A 17,306-nucleotide genomic window follows, 5' to 3' on the forward strand; every position below is an offset into this window, starting at 1 on the left:
ATAGCATATCTCAGATGAGAGAAAACTTTCAACCTATACGGACGTGTATTTGATGCGCTCCGTGATTATTTTCTAAAACCAAAAATTAAAAGAAATACCTAAAAAACAAAACGATTTAAAAAGTTCATTAAGCCAAGCGTTAAGTGCCCTGGAGACGATCAAATAATTGCGTCAAACAGTGCATATGTGTTAGTGATGTTCAATCGTGTGTTGCCCGCAAACGTTCAAATTACCACGGCAAACATCAGTTTAGTTTTGAGCTCGAAACGAACGGTCATCATGTCATCGTCGGATGATGGTTATCTATTATTGGCATGTGCTGCAATTCTTATGAAAAAAAAATTTTCCATTTTTGTATTATTTAGTTTATTTTATTATATTTGACTTTACTTTATTTTATTATATTTGATTTTAGTTTATTTTATTTTATTATATTTGATTTTAGTTTATTTTATTATATCTGATTTTACTTTATTTTATTTTATTATTTTAATTTATTTGATTTGATTTTATTTATTTTAAAATTTCAAACTTATTTCAATTCACTTTTTTTCTGCTTCGCTTCACTTCACTTTTCTATGTCCTCTCAGAACTCAAACATGAGTGGAGACGATCAAATTATCGTCCGTCAAATAGAAATATCAAAAATATTTGATTTTCATCAAACAGAGCCAACAACAGGTCTGTGTAGCGTACGTGAAGCCGACGAGAGCCGACGACACCAACACACTTAAAGTGTTTGACGCAATTATTTGATCGTCTCCAAGGCACTTTAATCAATAACGCTGAAAGTATTAGCAAAACAAAAAAATTACAAAAATATAAGTGTACAAACAATAATAAATACTAAATAACAAATTCTAACAGCCGGTTTCACGAAACAAAAAAAAGTGAAAAATAATTAATTTCAGTTTCACCATTTGACTCAATTTTTATTTAAATGGTCACGCTTTGCCATTTAATATTATTTAAATACTGTCATATGTAACCATGGCTACGCTTTTCTATCAGCTGAGTTCCCATTTGTTTACCATTTTGACAAAGAAATAATTTTTTTTGTTTACATAAATCAGCTGTTATTCTTACTAACATCCCTGCATTTTAATTTTTTGGGTGCCAAATGTCAATAATGGTGAAACGCAGGAAACTTAAGTGCAAAGTTAAATAAAAATTAAAATTAAAATTAAATGGAACTTAATTTTCAATTATAAAATTTCGTGAAACATATGTAACCATGGTTACGCTTTTCTATCAGCTGAATTCCCATTTGTTTACCATTTTGACAAAGAAATATTTTTTTTTTGTTTACATAAATCAGCTGTTATTCTTACTAACATCCCTGCATTTTAATTTTTTGGGTGCCAAATGTCAATAATGGTGAAACGCAGGAAACTTAAGTGCAAAGTTGAATAAAAATTAAAATTAAAATTAAATGGAACTTAATTTTCGGCTGTAAGTGCGAGAAAATCAATAACATGAGCGCTGCGCAGCCTCACCAACAAGGCCGTGGCCATTCTCTGAAAAGGCGAGAATGATGTGTCATCACAGCGATCAACTGAGCAGAGTTTAGCAACAACAAAAGCAGCAGAGAACGGCAGTCAACAACGGCCAGCAACAAACGCACCAACAAGTAAGCAGGTACCTGCAAGCGAGCATACAGCGAAGAAAAGCATAACGCAAGGTGAGAAAGCACAAACCAAAAAAGGTCCATCTGTTCAGATTGGCATTGACCGCTACGTCAATATTAAAAAGAAATTAAGTCCTGTGAAGTCAGCGGTCAATCCTAAAAAATTTCAAGGCGGCACGCCAATCAAGAATAAACCTGAAGTATTAAATGGCAACAGATTTGCCGTACTAAGCAATGGTTCTGATGATGATGCGAAGAGTACCACCACAGTCGCGTATGCCAAACCGCCCCCAATATATTTGGGCGAGCGTAACTCAAATACCCTTGTTGCTAAATTAAGCGAAATTGTAGGTACAAAAAATTTTCACATAGTGCCTTTAAAAAAGGCAATATAGATGAAACGAAAATACAGACATACACTGAGAAAAGCTTTATGGGTGTGGTAAAGTTTTTGTCAGATAAAAACAAAAATCAGCTGAAGAGCTCAAAGGGTCTAGCTGTAGTAATTGAAGGTATAGAGTCTTCCGTAGACTCTAGTGAAATCAAAGAAGCTCTTGAAGAATGTGGCTTTGAAGTCAAAACTGTCGTAAACATCTTTAACAGAAATAAAGTACCACAACCAATGCTTAGAATTGAATTGATGCCGAATTCTAACCAGCTTAAAAAGAACGAAGTGCATCCAATATATAATTTAAAATATTTGCTGCACCGTAGAGTAACCGTAGAAGAACCACACAAAAGAAATGGTCCGGTACAATGCACCAACTGCCAAGAGTATGGGCATACCAAATCATATTGCAGTGTTTGTGTGGTATATGGAGATTTACATCCAACTTCAAAATGTATCCTCAAGAAAGAAGATTTAAACAAAAAAATGGTTCGTGGAGTCCCTACGCGCGGAAGAAGTTAGACTTCTTAGTGATATTCACTTTGAATGAAAGAAAACTAGCGAGAGGGAAAGGATAAAAATATGGTGGAGTGACCAACACTTTCTTAAATTCACATTTTATAAATTTATTATGTACATTTTATAAAGCAAAGTCCAAATCAATTATCATTTCTGGGTTCTGACGGATTGATATCTATAATATTTACATTTGGATTATGATAACTAAAATACTATATGAAATGTCTTACATCTATTTTTTCTATAGTTCTCGCGAATACCGCATCAATAGTCGTAGCTTATTTTGTCGTAGGATAATTTCTTCCATTGATCATTTCTAATGAAAATTTCTCTCTGAGGAATGCCAGTAATGGTTCCGCTTCTGGCAATTCACAATCTGGTGCACCAGGTCTTGCATTTACCATTTGCACCAGATTGTGAATTGCCCTACTGTACTTATTGACTGCTTTATTATATATAATTATTTGTATAAAACCTTGAAATTTATTCATTAAAATCACCACTCAGAAGTCGTTTCATCCGTTGTCATAATGCGCAAGCATACAATCATACATATGCGTACACATGTGAATATGTCACCAACCAAAAATGTACACATTGTTCTACAAAAACAAGAATTGCTCAAATAGCAAAAGCATGGCAAGTGCTTTAAGTTTTCTGCTTTACTCTCATTCACTCTCTCTCTCGCATTAATTGTTCAACGCTATTCCCTCTCCACTGAAGCGTTAAACAATTATCGCAAAAACAATTAAACAATATTCGAAGTCGTATAAGAAGTATTACTTCAAAAATGCAGCAATTGATGAGGAAGTCACACTGCCAACTAGAGGGGTTGTCCTGTTTATAAAGATTTGAAATCGAAGTTGTCACAGGGAATTCAAGCACGACGTAACCAAATGTTACATACTCCCCGTACTGACATTATAGATATCACAGAAATATTAAATCTAGTAATATTAAAAATAATACTGTACAAGGGAGCTATGCCAATGTTGTAAAAGGCAACAATGTACAAATGCAACCACCGCAAAATCCTCCAAATAGTGGTATTGAAACTATGATCTTACGCAATGTATGACACAATTTATGTCTACAATGCAAAACATGATCCAAGATTTAATAAAATCACAAAACCAAATGCTGCAAACTTTATTAAGTAAAAAATGAGCGTACTAAATATCTGTATATGGAATGCTAATATCATGTTCCGACAGAAAATTTGAAGTGATTAGATTACATTTAAACGCTTCACAAAACTATCCCGTTCTCACTGCCGTTGGAGATTTACAAATCAGCTGTTTTTGACTCATATAAGTAAGAGTGTTTCTGTACTGTTAGCTAGTGAAACTATGAAAACACAAATTATGAGTTATTATTAAAAATAATTATTTTTTTTGTTGGGGCTTTAGTTTTAAATATCTTCCCATGTAATTTATTCAATATTATATTGGTGAATTTTAAAAATATAATACGGTTGGTACTCTTCTTCTTCTGAAAGCCAGCAGCAGCCAGCACCTACTAACTGTAAACAAACATATGCTGAACACAAAGACGACGACACGACGTAGCGACGGCTGATCACAAATGTCGCTTTGAAGCCAGCGTCTTGAACATTTTGAAGACGGCAGCGACATATCAAACAGCAATTTCATTGTTGCTGTACTAACATCTTTCACTTCAATAAAATTTACATATTTAGTTTAAAGTGAAATTATTTACGCAAAAAATGTAAAAAATTGGCGATTTGTTTGTTTTAAATAATCAATTGTTATTATAAATGATATATCAAAGCTATTTTACGTTTCCGCTGGCAAAATAAAGTCATACTTGTGAGAACTTTGAATAATTTTACATTTCACATGTTAGTGGCAGCTCTACAGCGGCCATTGTCGTCGGCAAAATTAGAAACATTTCTAGTTTGTAGTGAAAAGCAGGTCTGATTAAACAAATGTGACCAACAGATGGCGCACAATCAGAGTCGCATAGGCGGATTTAGAGTAGTTCAGCTTCAAATCGCTTCGGTAAAGTGATTATGAAGTGTCATTTTTGTATGGCGAAATCTTGTTAAATTCTGCGGTTTAGTGAGTTAAACGTCTCAACAGCCTAAACTTCGGTGATTAGCGTCTGTGGGAACATAATATAAATAAGTAATAAAGAATTTCCATCAAGAGAAAGAGAATTTTTGTAACATCTAAAGAATGTTTGTCGGCAAAAATCGATTGGGTAATTTATAATTGTTATCAGTACACTATTTTATATTATGAAGCAGGGATATTAGTGTCATTCACTATAAAGAGTCCTTCCATATAATAAATCTCATATTTGAAATAACGCAACAGACACTCAAATAGCAGTTCATTATAAAATCAATTTTTTTTAGTTTTGAATTTTTGCTTAGAAGCCAATTTAAGTTTGCAGCTCTTATCTTCATGCAGGTTATTTTGCTCGATATGTGTTTTCTCCACCTGAGCCTTCTATCCAAGTGAATACCAAGATATGTTACTTCAGTCGCTTGGGGTACTAAAATATTGTTCGTTTTAACTGCCCACGTTTTTGGTCTTAGGGAAAATGTAACATACTTGCACTTTTGCTCATTTACATTTATACGCCAGTTGGCTAGCCATTCTTCGACAAAAATCAAATGCTCTTCTAATACTCTTGATGCTCTTGGGCATTTGTTTCGGCTCACTAAAGCTGTGTCATCCGCAAAAGTTGAAGTTGAAAGTTACTAGCTGTTCTCCTGCTAATGGCAGGCACCTTGATCCAGGGTGTTATGCGACTCCCGTGCCCATTGGATGCTTTGCAGCCAGGAGGAACATCCGGCTGTATTCTAACGGAGCCTTCCCAACACCAGGCCGCATTGGGAAGTAACTGTGTCCTTACCACGTCATGGGGCTCTGGCGTGGCGGACCTACCCCTTCCCCACAGAAAACGTAGACCAGGAGGCTAACTCTATGTTAGCCGAATGGTCGTAAGAAACAGAATGGCAAGAACAAACAAAAACAAAAACAACAACAACAAACAAAAACAAACAAACAGCGATAAGGGTACTCCCAGCTCAGGGAGAAGACCACGCTTCCTTGATGCTTTAACAGCAGAGGAGCGTACGCTGTTCGAGGAGTACGCGAGAAACGACGACGTACCCTCAACGAGCAGCGGTAGAGTAGGCAAGTCACTACTCCTGGCATCCCAGACGGGAAAACACCCAAAGGAGGTTCGAGCGAGCACGAACCCCAGCAATGTACCCTCTATCGCAAAGGATAAAGGCAAGGAGCCGGCGAAGGAACGGCCCGAAAATCTGAATGAGACCAACAGGAGACGGAGGCACAGGAGGGGTAAATACCCTCCGCTACCTGAGGCAGGCTGCCCAGGTGGTCCAGACGATGCCCGCAGGAAAGGAATGAGTGGGGCCACTGTAAAGTGGTACCTTCGGCATCTGAACGAGGGTAAATCGCCTGAAGTAGCCAAGGAACTTGCCCTTGGCAGAATACGCGGCGACGGAGGAAACAACAAAGAGGAAAACTCTGACACCAGGCGGCAAGTCAGAGGTGAAAGAGCTGGCAAACGTGACAGAAGCCAAGTAACGCCACAAGAACTACCAAGTTCTAAGCGGCGCAGACCAGCCACGGTTCCGGAGTCGAGCGGGCATGCTAGGTCCGAAGAAGCGTCCAGGGTGGTAGATAGCCAGCGCAGGTATGCGGACACTCTCAGGAGCGTACGCATTGCAGTACTGCCGCTCAACTACCCTGAGATCGCTCTGGTCCCGGCTCAACTCACCGTCCTCCAGAACCGCATCATGAAACGGGTAGCTAAAGGATGGAGGCACGCTCTATCCTTTAATGGCGTCTAATTCCGATCAGGCATGCTACTGGTTGACTGTAGGGACGAAGAGACCGCAACCTGGCTTACGGAGACTGCTCCCAAGCTTGAGGGTTGGGACAGTCCAATCCTCTGCGCCAAACGAGGTGAAGAAATACCGCATATACACAGTATGACAGTATTCGTTCCTAGAAGCGCTGATGAGCCGCTTGAATTCGCCATGGAGCTGATTACAGCACAAAATGAGGGCACTAACACCTCAGCTTGGCGAATTATAGACAGCAAGAAAGAAGACTCCGGAATAAGACTATACGTTGGGATAGACGACGTATCTTATAAAATACTCCGGAAGGCGGGCTTCCGCCTAAACTTCAGGTTTAGCGCCGTCCACATGCGCCCTTGGCGGCCAAAGCCCGTGGAAGAAGCAACGGCAAAGGAAAGCGCCAAAGTGCAAGATGGAGCGGGGACAAATGTCAAATCCGCCCCTTGGTTCCCGTCGCGCAGGCTTCCACTGCCGATGTCATGGACACCATGGAAGCGCTTCTCAAAGAGTCAGTAGAGGAGGCACCCTCTACTCAGGAGCTCTTGGAGGGGATGGAGGAGGTAGTCGCTGCAGATAGCAAGGCGACTCGGAGGACCTCCCCCTCCTAGAGCCCATTCTATGATGGACTCCAGTTTAGAAGTTGCTCAGGTGAACCTGCATCATGCAATGGCTGCATCGGCGGTTATCGCCAGCAGGTTCGTTAAAGACAAACTGAGCATCATCTTAGCCCAGGAACCCTGGGTTTTCAGAGGGGAGGTCAGAGGACTAAACACTGACAACAACAAGGTAATCTGGGATTTATCCAGTGACAGACCTAGAGCCTGTATTGTTCTGAAGAAAGACATTGATTTCTTCTGCATTTCAGAGTTTCTAACACAGGACCTGGTGGCTGTACAAATAAGGGACAAGGAGGAAAAAGCAGTTGTCCTAGTGTCAGCCTATTTTCCAGGAGACACCACTGTTGTGCCCTCCTCAACGGTGGAGAGGTTATGGGACTACTGCAGGCTACACAAGCTTCCACTCATCCTAGGATGTGATGCCAATGCGCACCATGTGGAATGGGGCAGCTCAGACTGCAACCCAAGAGGTGAGTCTCTTTTAGAATTTATTATTAGTAATAATATAAACGTGGAGAATGTAGGGTGCAGGCCCACCTTCATTACCATGGCCAGGGAAGAAGTATTGGACGTCACTCTGAGTAACGACCTTGCGACAAATCTGATCTCTCAATGGAGGGTCTCCTCGTATCATAAGGTTTGTACTCGGAGTTGAGATCAAAAACTTTCTACCAAAACGCGACCCAAGAAATACAAATTGGGATACCTACAAAATAACTCTTAATTTAAACTTAGAAAGAGTTGACCAGTATGTTAGGGACAGATTTGTAGGGTCACTGGAAAGCAGGGTCACTGCAATTACCGGCATATACGTCATTGACGCATACCATAACAGCTGCCCTATCAGTAAGTCCACTGGCAGGCAAACCTGCAAATGGTGGAACAGAAAACTCTCGAAACTCAGAACCTCTGTGCGCAAGCTTTTCCACAAAGCGAAATGCACAGTTTGCTGGTTGGAGTATAGGACAAGTCTGACAAACTATAACAAGGAGATCAGACAGGCAAAGAGAGACAGCTTCAGGAACTTTTGTGAAATCGTCTCCTCGACGCCAGAGGCTGCGAGATTACATAAGGCCCTAGTCAGGGGGAAAAGTGATACTACATTAGCTATCAAACTCCCTAACGGATCTTATACAACAAGCGCAGAAGACAGGATAAGAGTGCTGCTGAGTACGCACTTCCCGGAGTCGATCCCGGAAAATCAGGTTGTGGAGAAAGGTCCTTACCACCCCAAACGCACTGATTGGGCACTCGCGGGAAAGCTATTCACAGTGGACTCAGTGAAATGGTCTTTAGGATCTTTCAAGAAATTCAAGGTGCCAGGAGCGGACGGGATCTTCCCGGACCTTCTACAGCATGGAGGAGAATCCTTAATAACTCACCTGGTGGGATTGATGAGAGCGAGCCTTGCATTAGCATACATTCCGCTCCCCTGGAGGATAGCTGGGGTCATCTTCATAACCAAAATAGGTAGGAAGGATTACTCCTTGGCCAAATCTTTCAGGCCAATCAGTCTAACATCCTTCATGCTGAAAAGCATGGAGAAGATAGTCGATAATGAGATTAGAGCAAAGGCACTCAAGGTGCAACCTTTGCACGGAAATCAGCATGCGTACAGAGCTGGTAGGTCTACCAACACTGCCCAGTATCAGCTACCAACTGATATCCGGAAATCTCTAGAGGACGGAGAAGTAGCTCTATGTGCTTTCCTAGACATCGAGGGAGCATTCGATAAAGCCTCACACACTAGCATTATCAATGCCATAAAAAAGTGGCAACGCGTCAACTGTGAAGCTCTTATTTTTTCTCGGCTCCTAAATTTTTGTGAAATTTTGTCTTAAATATTAAATTTTATTAAATATAATTTATTTTGTGCTAAGTGAAATCTAAAACTAAGTATTTTGTGCTATTTTTGATATTTTGCTTCTGTGTTGTACATATATTTTAGTACTATTTTAATTATTTTTCTTAAATTCTTGTGCCGAGTCATTTCAATTATTTATTGTTGTTATAAATTCTTCTTTTATACTTTTCATATTGATTTTGTTATTTTTCGTTTCTTGCTCACAGCTGTTCGCGTTTTAAGCGTTGCAGTGCCTCTCAAACTGCTCACTATATTGGTTGTGATCTTTGGTCATCCATTATTAGCGAATTACATTTATTTTATTATTGTTTACTATTTTTTGATTTTCATTCTACTTAAACTTTTCGTAATGACTTGTAATTTTCCAAACTGCAATATTAAAAGCGATTCCGTACTATTCGCTGTCCACTCTTCAATTCCATCTGAAGAAGTTGATATCCCTCATGCGGACTTAATTGAATTTAAATGCATACGAATTTGCGTTAATAGTGGTTACACTTACTTAACGCTATCTTATATACCTCCTCAATCTGACTTATCTGTATATATGCAGCATGCTTCTTTAATAAAAAATGTTTTTTCATTTGCTAATGATACTGATTCCATGATTGTTCTGGGCGATTTTAATCTACCGTATGTATCATGGAAATCCATTGATGATTACATTATACCAGTTTGCACTCGTTTAAACTTTAATGAGTTTTTGGAAGAAATGTCTGAGTTGGGTCTTAACCAAATTAGTTTGATTCCTAACAAATTCGGTAAATTCTTAGATTTGGTCTATGTTGATAATACTTCAATATTTTCTGTTGTCCGATCTGATCCTTTAGTTTTGCCTGAGGACTTTTATCATCCTGCTTTGGAAATTAATATCGAAATCAAATCCGATCTTGTTTTCAATAAACAGGACCATTGTTTTAGTTTCAACTTTGCGAAAGCTAACTTTAAAAAGATTAATCTGGAACTCTCTAAATTGACTTGGCCCGATTATAGTGGTAATATTGAATTTAATGTTTCACATTTTAATAAAACTATTTTTAATTTATTTGAAAGGTTTGTTCCGAAATGTCTTGTTACCCAAAGTAAAAACTCAAATTTGTGGTTTTCGAAAGAGCTATGTACACTAAAAAATAGAAAAGCTCGTGCTTTTAAACTTTATAAAAAAACTGGAATGCTTAGTGAATATTTAAAATATTCTAAGTTACGACGAGAGTTTGCGGTAGTTAACAAAAAATGTTATAAAAACTACATAAATAAAGTTAAAAATAACATTATTCGTAATCCAAAATCTTTTTATGGTTTCGTTAACTCCAAACGCAGGATATCCAATTTTCCGTCCGCGATGAAATATAATTCAACCATGTCATGTGACAATTATACTATTTGTAATATGTTTGCTGAATTCTTTAAGTCTAATTATTGTTCTAACTCCCCTACGAATGTGCCATATCAACATGTGTCTTGTCCGAGTACCGTTATTAATGCACCTATAATTTCTGAATTAGATGTCTTAAACCATCTAGATACTTTAAAAAGTTCGTTTAAATATGGCCCCGATATGATTCCCTCATGCTTCCTTAAAAATTGTGCAAAATATATTTATCTACCTTTAACCAAGCTTTTCAACTCATCTCTTAAACAAGGTATTTTTCCGTCATTGTTTAAAAACTCTTTTATAATACCTTTGCATAAAAGCGGTGTTAGATCATCCGTTGAGAACTATAGGGGGATAGCAAAAATGTCAGCTATACCCAAACCTTTTGAAGCTATTATCACTGACCAAATTACATTCTCGATTTCTCCATTGATTTCATTTTCTCAGCATGGATTCTGTAAAGGGAAATCTACAGCAACAAACTTGCTTGAATTCGTAAGCCATGTGTCAATGGGTTTTAGAGACAATAAGAATACCGATGTTATTTATACAGACTTTAGTAAAGCATTCGATAGAGTAAACCACTCTATTCTATTGCAAAAATTGGATTATCTTGGTTTTCAACCAAGACTTCTTAATTGGGTATCCTCATATCTTACTAACAGAAAACAACAAGTTATATTTAATAACACTTTATCCGATTCAATTATGGTCCCTTCAGGCGTTCCACAAGGTAGTCATCTCGGTCCGATTCTGTTCTTATTGTTTATTAATGATATACCTTCCGTAATTAAGTTTTCAAACATTTTATTATATGCGGATGATGTAAAACTTTTTAAATCATATACTTCTTATAATGATAGAACTGAGTTACAATTGGACTTAAATAATTTAGTTACTTGGTGTCACATAAATGATATGCCACTGAATCTTAAAAAATGTAAAACGATGTGCTTTTCCCGTAGGTCTGTTGATCCTTCTCCCTACGTAATAAATAACTTCAGTTTAGAGCAAGTATCTAGCTTTGTTGATTTAGGAGTTACTATGGACCCTAAACTAAATTTTAATTCTCATGTAAATTCAATTGTTTTAAAAGCTAAAGGTGTTCTTAGCTTTGTTAAACGTTGGTCTAAAGAATTTAGTGATCCGTATATTACTAAAACTCTTTTTACAACATTGGTAAGACCTATATTGGAGTATGGTTCTGTGGTATGGAATCCTAGCTACAATACCCATTCTGATAAGTTAGAGTCCGTTCAAAAACAATTTTTACTTTTTGCTTTAGGTCACTTACACTGGGATTCAAGATTGAATCTTCCTCCGTACACTAGTCGCTTAAAACTTATAAATCTACCTACACTCACTAGTCGTAGGGAAATGCTAGGTATAATATTTCTAGTAAAACTTCTGAATGGTTCTGTTTGTAGCTCTTTTCTTTTGTCTGATATCAAGTTCAATGTCCCATTTCGTTCATCTAGGCAGTTTAGACCATTACTTTTAAAATCTTCGAGAACAAATTTTGAGTTAAACGAACCATTCCGTCAAATATGTTATGATTTTAATTCTCATTCCAGCACAATTGACCTGTCTGATTCGATCTTTAGCATTAAAAAAACTATTTTGTCTTCGCTTAATAAGTAACATTAAACATTTTTTAACCTTTTATTTTTGTAAATTTAAATCTTAGCTGTTGAAATTTTTCTTTCTGTAGCTGAGCAGTTTGAGATCTCGACGCTTTAAAACTCTTGCCTTTCATGACTCGGCAAATTCCGCTCGTTTGCGGATTGCGCCCCACGCGTCGGTTGGGCGGGAAGTGGGTAATCGTTTGGGTTTATAATAATGGACGGAAGCGCTGCTTAGCTCGAGAATCGCTGAGACCATCTCAGGGGAAAGCATAATTCAGATTGGCACCACTAGGGGCTGCCCGCAAGGGGGAGAGAATCCCTCTAGCACTCCTTCCTAGAGATGATACTATCCGAGAGACCAACTTTACTAGGAGTTTCACGATCACCCTAGGAAAAATAGACAACTGGGACAGTCAGGCTTTCGAAGCTTTATTGAAAAGCAACTCGCTGCACTGGTACACTGACGGTTCCAAGACATCTGAGGGCATAGGTGCGGGAATAACAGTCCCTCGCACTAAACTCTCTGTGCCACTGGGTGCTTTTCCTAGCATATTCCAGGCTGAAGTTTACGCAATTTATCGGTGCGCTGAAATAAACATTCAGCGCAGGTATCATAACGAGAGAATTGCCATCATGAGCGATAGCCAGGTGGCACTAAAAGCGCTTTCCTCATACGAAACGAAGTCCCGCCTGGTCAGAGAGTGCATGGATAGGCTAAATTACCTATCAGCGTGTAACAAAGTTCACCTGATCTGGGTGCCGGGATATAAGGGGATAGAAGGGAACGAAATTGCAGACGAGCTGGCTCGTACAGCTGCTGCAACTATACCTACTGGGCCAGAACCCTTTCTAGCAGTGGGTCCCCACACTATCAGGGATATGTTCCGGGCAGAGGAAAGAAGGGTTAGGGAGGAGCATTGGCGCCATTCAGCTGAATTGCGTCAGTCAAAAGGCCTATTGGGAGGTTACAATACCAAAAGATTCAAATGCTTAATAAACCTCCCAAGATGCAAACTGAGGGTATTGGTGGGTATATATGTGGCGATACCCACATTTAACATTTCATATAATTTATATAAAGCGATCACTTACAGGTTAATATTAAGATCATTTATATTAGCACAACTAAAGGTTAAGTTATCCTACATTTCACTTCACCTTGTTATCCTACATTCTACTTTACCTTGTTATCCTAAGAGTTACACTATTGCTATCTCTCTTACGCATAGTAATTAAGCAATTACATTAATCTATTATACTAAGCAAACATGTTAAGAGCATCATCACCTGATGCTCGATCACCGTTACCTTTACTATAAGTTAACTAACGCTAAGCTATTCAACAATCAGTTGGATTTTGGTTACCACGTCGCCCAGACGTGTAATAATAAAGAACCATTTACCACAATTGGTGACCCCGACGTGATGACTTTAGTAGTCACCTTGGACTAACAGTGGAACAACAGTAAGCAGCCCGTTACCGACAACCGGCCACACCACTAAAGGTGAACGTAACCTAAAGTCACATCACCCAACCAACATTTCGCAGCGTTTTTCATCAACCATCGGAATTTTGTAACTATCGTTCGCATATTTTCTTTATTTAACAATAAAACGTTTGTATTGGAAGCGAATCAATATGCCTTCCGACGATGACACACCACGCTTGCCGAAAGCATCAATATTCATGGGAAACAACCCCAACACAGCAACAATTCGTGTTCCAAATTTCAACCAAGACAGACCAGGTCTCTGGTTCGCGCAGTTGGAATCACAGTTCCGGAATCATAACGTCACACACGAGGTGGACAAATTCCATCATACGATTCCACTGATTGACACGCGCATAGCAGCTGACGCAGAAGACATCATTCTCAATCCACCAGCCGACAACCCATATCAACGATTGAAAGCCGCACTAATCGCGTGCTATTCAAAATCTAGAGAAGCAAAACTCCTTCAACTACTGGATGGTGAGTATCTTGGCGACAAAACGCCATCTCAACACCTTCGACACCTTCGAAGTTTAGTGCCAGACATAAATGAGGAGATATTACGTGTAAGGTGGCTCTCACACCTGCCCGACCAAATGCGCACGTGTTTGGTTACGCAACACACGGCCGAGCTACAGGACTTAAGTGAAGCCGCAGATCGTCTACATGAGGTACTCAAACCTTCTCAAGGGACTAACATGGCTGCAACATCACTTGCAAACAATCACGGCTCCGATTCAACAGATGTGGGACAACAACTCGCTCACATTGCAAAATGTCTTCAGAAGCTGCTATACAACCATCAAACTACTGGGCGAAAACGCTTTCGCTCACAAAACAGCAACAGAAGAAGATCAATTTCTCCTGCTAATTCAACCAACAACACGTGTTGGTACCACAAAACGTTTGGCAACCTCGCTCAAAAATGCACACCAGGTTGCAAACAAGCGGGAAACGCATCAGAGAGACGTTAGCGGCGGAAAGCGCCTCTCTACCACCATCGTACCGCCTCTTCATCACGGACCGCCAGTCTCGCACACAATTTCTAGTGGACACAGGCTCCGAAGTCTCAGTCTTCCCACACAAACAACAACCAAATTCGAAGATGGCGACCGGCTACCAACTCATCGCAGTTAACGGAACACCCGTTAATACATTCGGTGTCGCAACAATCGTTCTCAACATCGGCCTTCGCAGATCGTTAACATGGCGCTTCATACTGGCAGATGTCTCGAACCCGATCATTGGCGCCGATTTACTTTCGCACTATGGTCTACTCGTCGATCTCAAAAATCAACAACTCATCGACGAAACCACTCGACTGTGCACCTCAGGTACAACCAGAAGCGTGAATGTGCAGTCGATCAAATTTCAACAGCCGGATCAATCATCAAGATTTTGGCAACTGCTAGCCGAATTTCCTAAAATCACTCGTCCCGATGGTGCACCAACACAAGTTACACATACAACGCAACATCACATCAAAACAACACCTGGTACTCCAATCAGCAGTCGAGCTCGGCGATTAGCTCCCGATCGACTTAAAATCGCAAAATCAGAGTTCCAGAAGATGATCAAGCTGGGCATAGCGAGACCATCAGACAGCCCTTGGTCATCCCCACTGCACCTCGCGCCAAAGAAGTGTGGCGAATGGCGCCCATGTGGCGATTACCGTCGCCTCAATGAACGTACTATACCTGATCGATATCCAGTTCGATGCCTAGAAGATTTCACCGCAAATTTACACGGTACATCATGTTATTCAACAATCGACTTGATTCGTGCTTTCAACCAGATCCCAGTAGCCAACAAAGACGTTCATAAAACGGCTATAATCACACCGTTTGGTTTATTCGAGTTTCCATTTATGACATTTGGACTCCGAAACGCAGCTCAGACCTTTCAACGGTTCATCGACGAGGTAACTCGAGATTTACCGTTCGTCTTCGCATACATTGACGATCTACTAATCGCATCTGCAAATGAAACCGAGCATCAACAACATTTACGCGTCGTATTTCAGCGCCTTCAACACTACGGCTTAGTTATTAATACAACAAAAACAAAGCTAGGCCTCAAAGAAGTAGAATTCCTTGGGCATACCATTACTGCCCATGGTATAAAACCACTTGAGGAACGAGTCAAAGTCATTGCGGACTACCCTCGTCCTTCAACAATCACCAAGCTACGCAACTTCATTGGTACAATCAACTTCTATCGAAAATTCATCAATCACGCAGCAAGCTTATTAGCCCCACTTAATAAGCTACTCGAAGGACCTAAAATCTGTGGAAAAACTCCGATTCACTGGACCACAGAACTCGAAGACGCATTTTCGAATTGTAAGAAAGCACTAGCTAATGCAACGCTTTTGGCACACCCGGATAACAACGCCGAGTGGGCCATCTTCTCAGACGCATCTGAAAGCGGAATAGGTGCCGCTCTACAGCAACGGATTGACGAACACTGGCAACCACTCGCCTTCTTTAGTCGCAAACTCGCAACATCCGTTCAAAAACGATCAACATACGATCGTGAACTCAACGCAGTCTACGAAGCAGTACAATATTTCAGGCACATTTTTGAGGGACGACACATCGTAATCTACACAGATCACAAGCCCTTAATACATGCATTCAAACAGAAGCCTGAACGCGCATCACCATGGCAATTTCGACGACTCGATTTCATTGGTCAGTTTACCACCGACATACGGCACATATCCGGATCAAACAACATCGTTGCGGACGCCTTATCTCGAGTCGACGCCATTCACACAGCAATCAGATCAGAAGAACTTGCAACTGCACAAACCAACGATGCAGAACTTCAACAACTACTCCACAGTTCTAACACTCCACTTGAGCTACGCAAAATTAAGAGTAATACCACGGACACTACTGTATACTGCGACATATCCACAGGTACAGCTCGTCCATTTGTTCCACAACCACTAAGACGACGAATTTTCAACACTCTACACTCAGTTTCACATCCAGGCCGTCGAGCTACTAGACGTCTCATTACGCAAAGATACGTTTGGCCATCAATGAACAAGGATTGCATCACTTGGACCAAAGAATGTATTCAATGTCAACGAAACAAAATTTCTCGACATACATTCTCACCTATAGCAAATTTTCAACCACCTTCACGTCGATTCGAACATATTCACATAGATTTGGTGACACTTCCTCTATCAAAAGGACACACCAAATGTCTAACAATCATCGACAGATTTACACGTTATCCAGCAGCCTCACCTCTCATTGACGGCACAGTCGACCGAGTAGCACACGCACTCATGCAAACTTGGATATCCTACTTTGGAATCCCACTTCGCATAACCACCGATCTTGGAGGACAATTCGAGTCAGACCTTTTCAGGAAACTCGCTGATCTCCTTGGCTTCAAACATCAACGCACAACGAGTTATCATCCACAATCAAACGGACTTATCGAACGTTTTCATCGACAGCTGAAATCATCTCTTCTCTGCCACAACGAAAGTTGGTACGATGCACTCCCAGCAGTTCTCCTTGGACTACGTGCAGCATTCAAAGAAGACGTTCAAGCCACTCCAGCAGAAATCGTTTTTGGTGAGTCAATTCGACTCCCAGGTGAATTTTTAACACCATCAACTCATACCATCGAAGCACCTGAACTCGTTAAAACGTTACGAAAAGCATTTCAAAATCTTTCACCTACTCCTGCTTCTCGTCATACTCGAGAGAAAATATTCATTTCAAAGGATCTCGGAAACTCAACACACGTCTTCATTCGTAACGATAAAGTCAAACAATCATTTTCATCACCATATGACGGACCATTTCCAGTCATGGAGCGATTTGAGAAATACTACAAAGTACTACTTTATGGAAAACCAACACACATTTCCATAGATCGGCTAAAACCAGCATTCATTTGTAGTGACGA

Source organism: Zeugodacus cucurbitae, chromosome 6, assembly GCF_028554725.1.
Source record: "Zeugodacus cucurbitae isolate PBARC_wt_2022May chromosome 6, idZeuCucr1.2, whole genome shotgun sequence".
NCBI lineage: Eukaryota > Metazoa > Arthropoda > Insecta > Diptera > Tephritidae > Zeugodacus > Zeugodacus cucurbitae.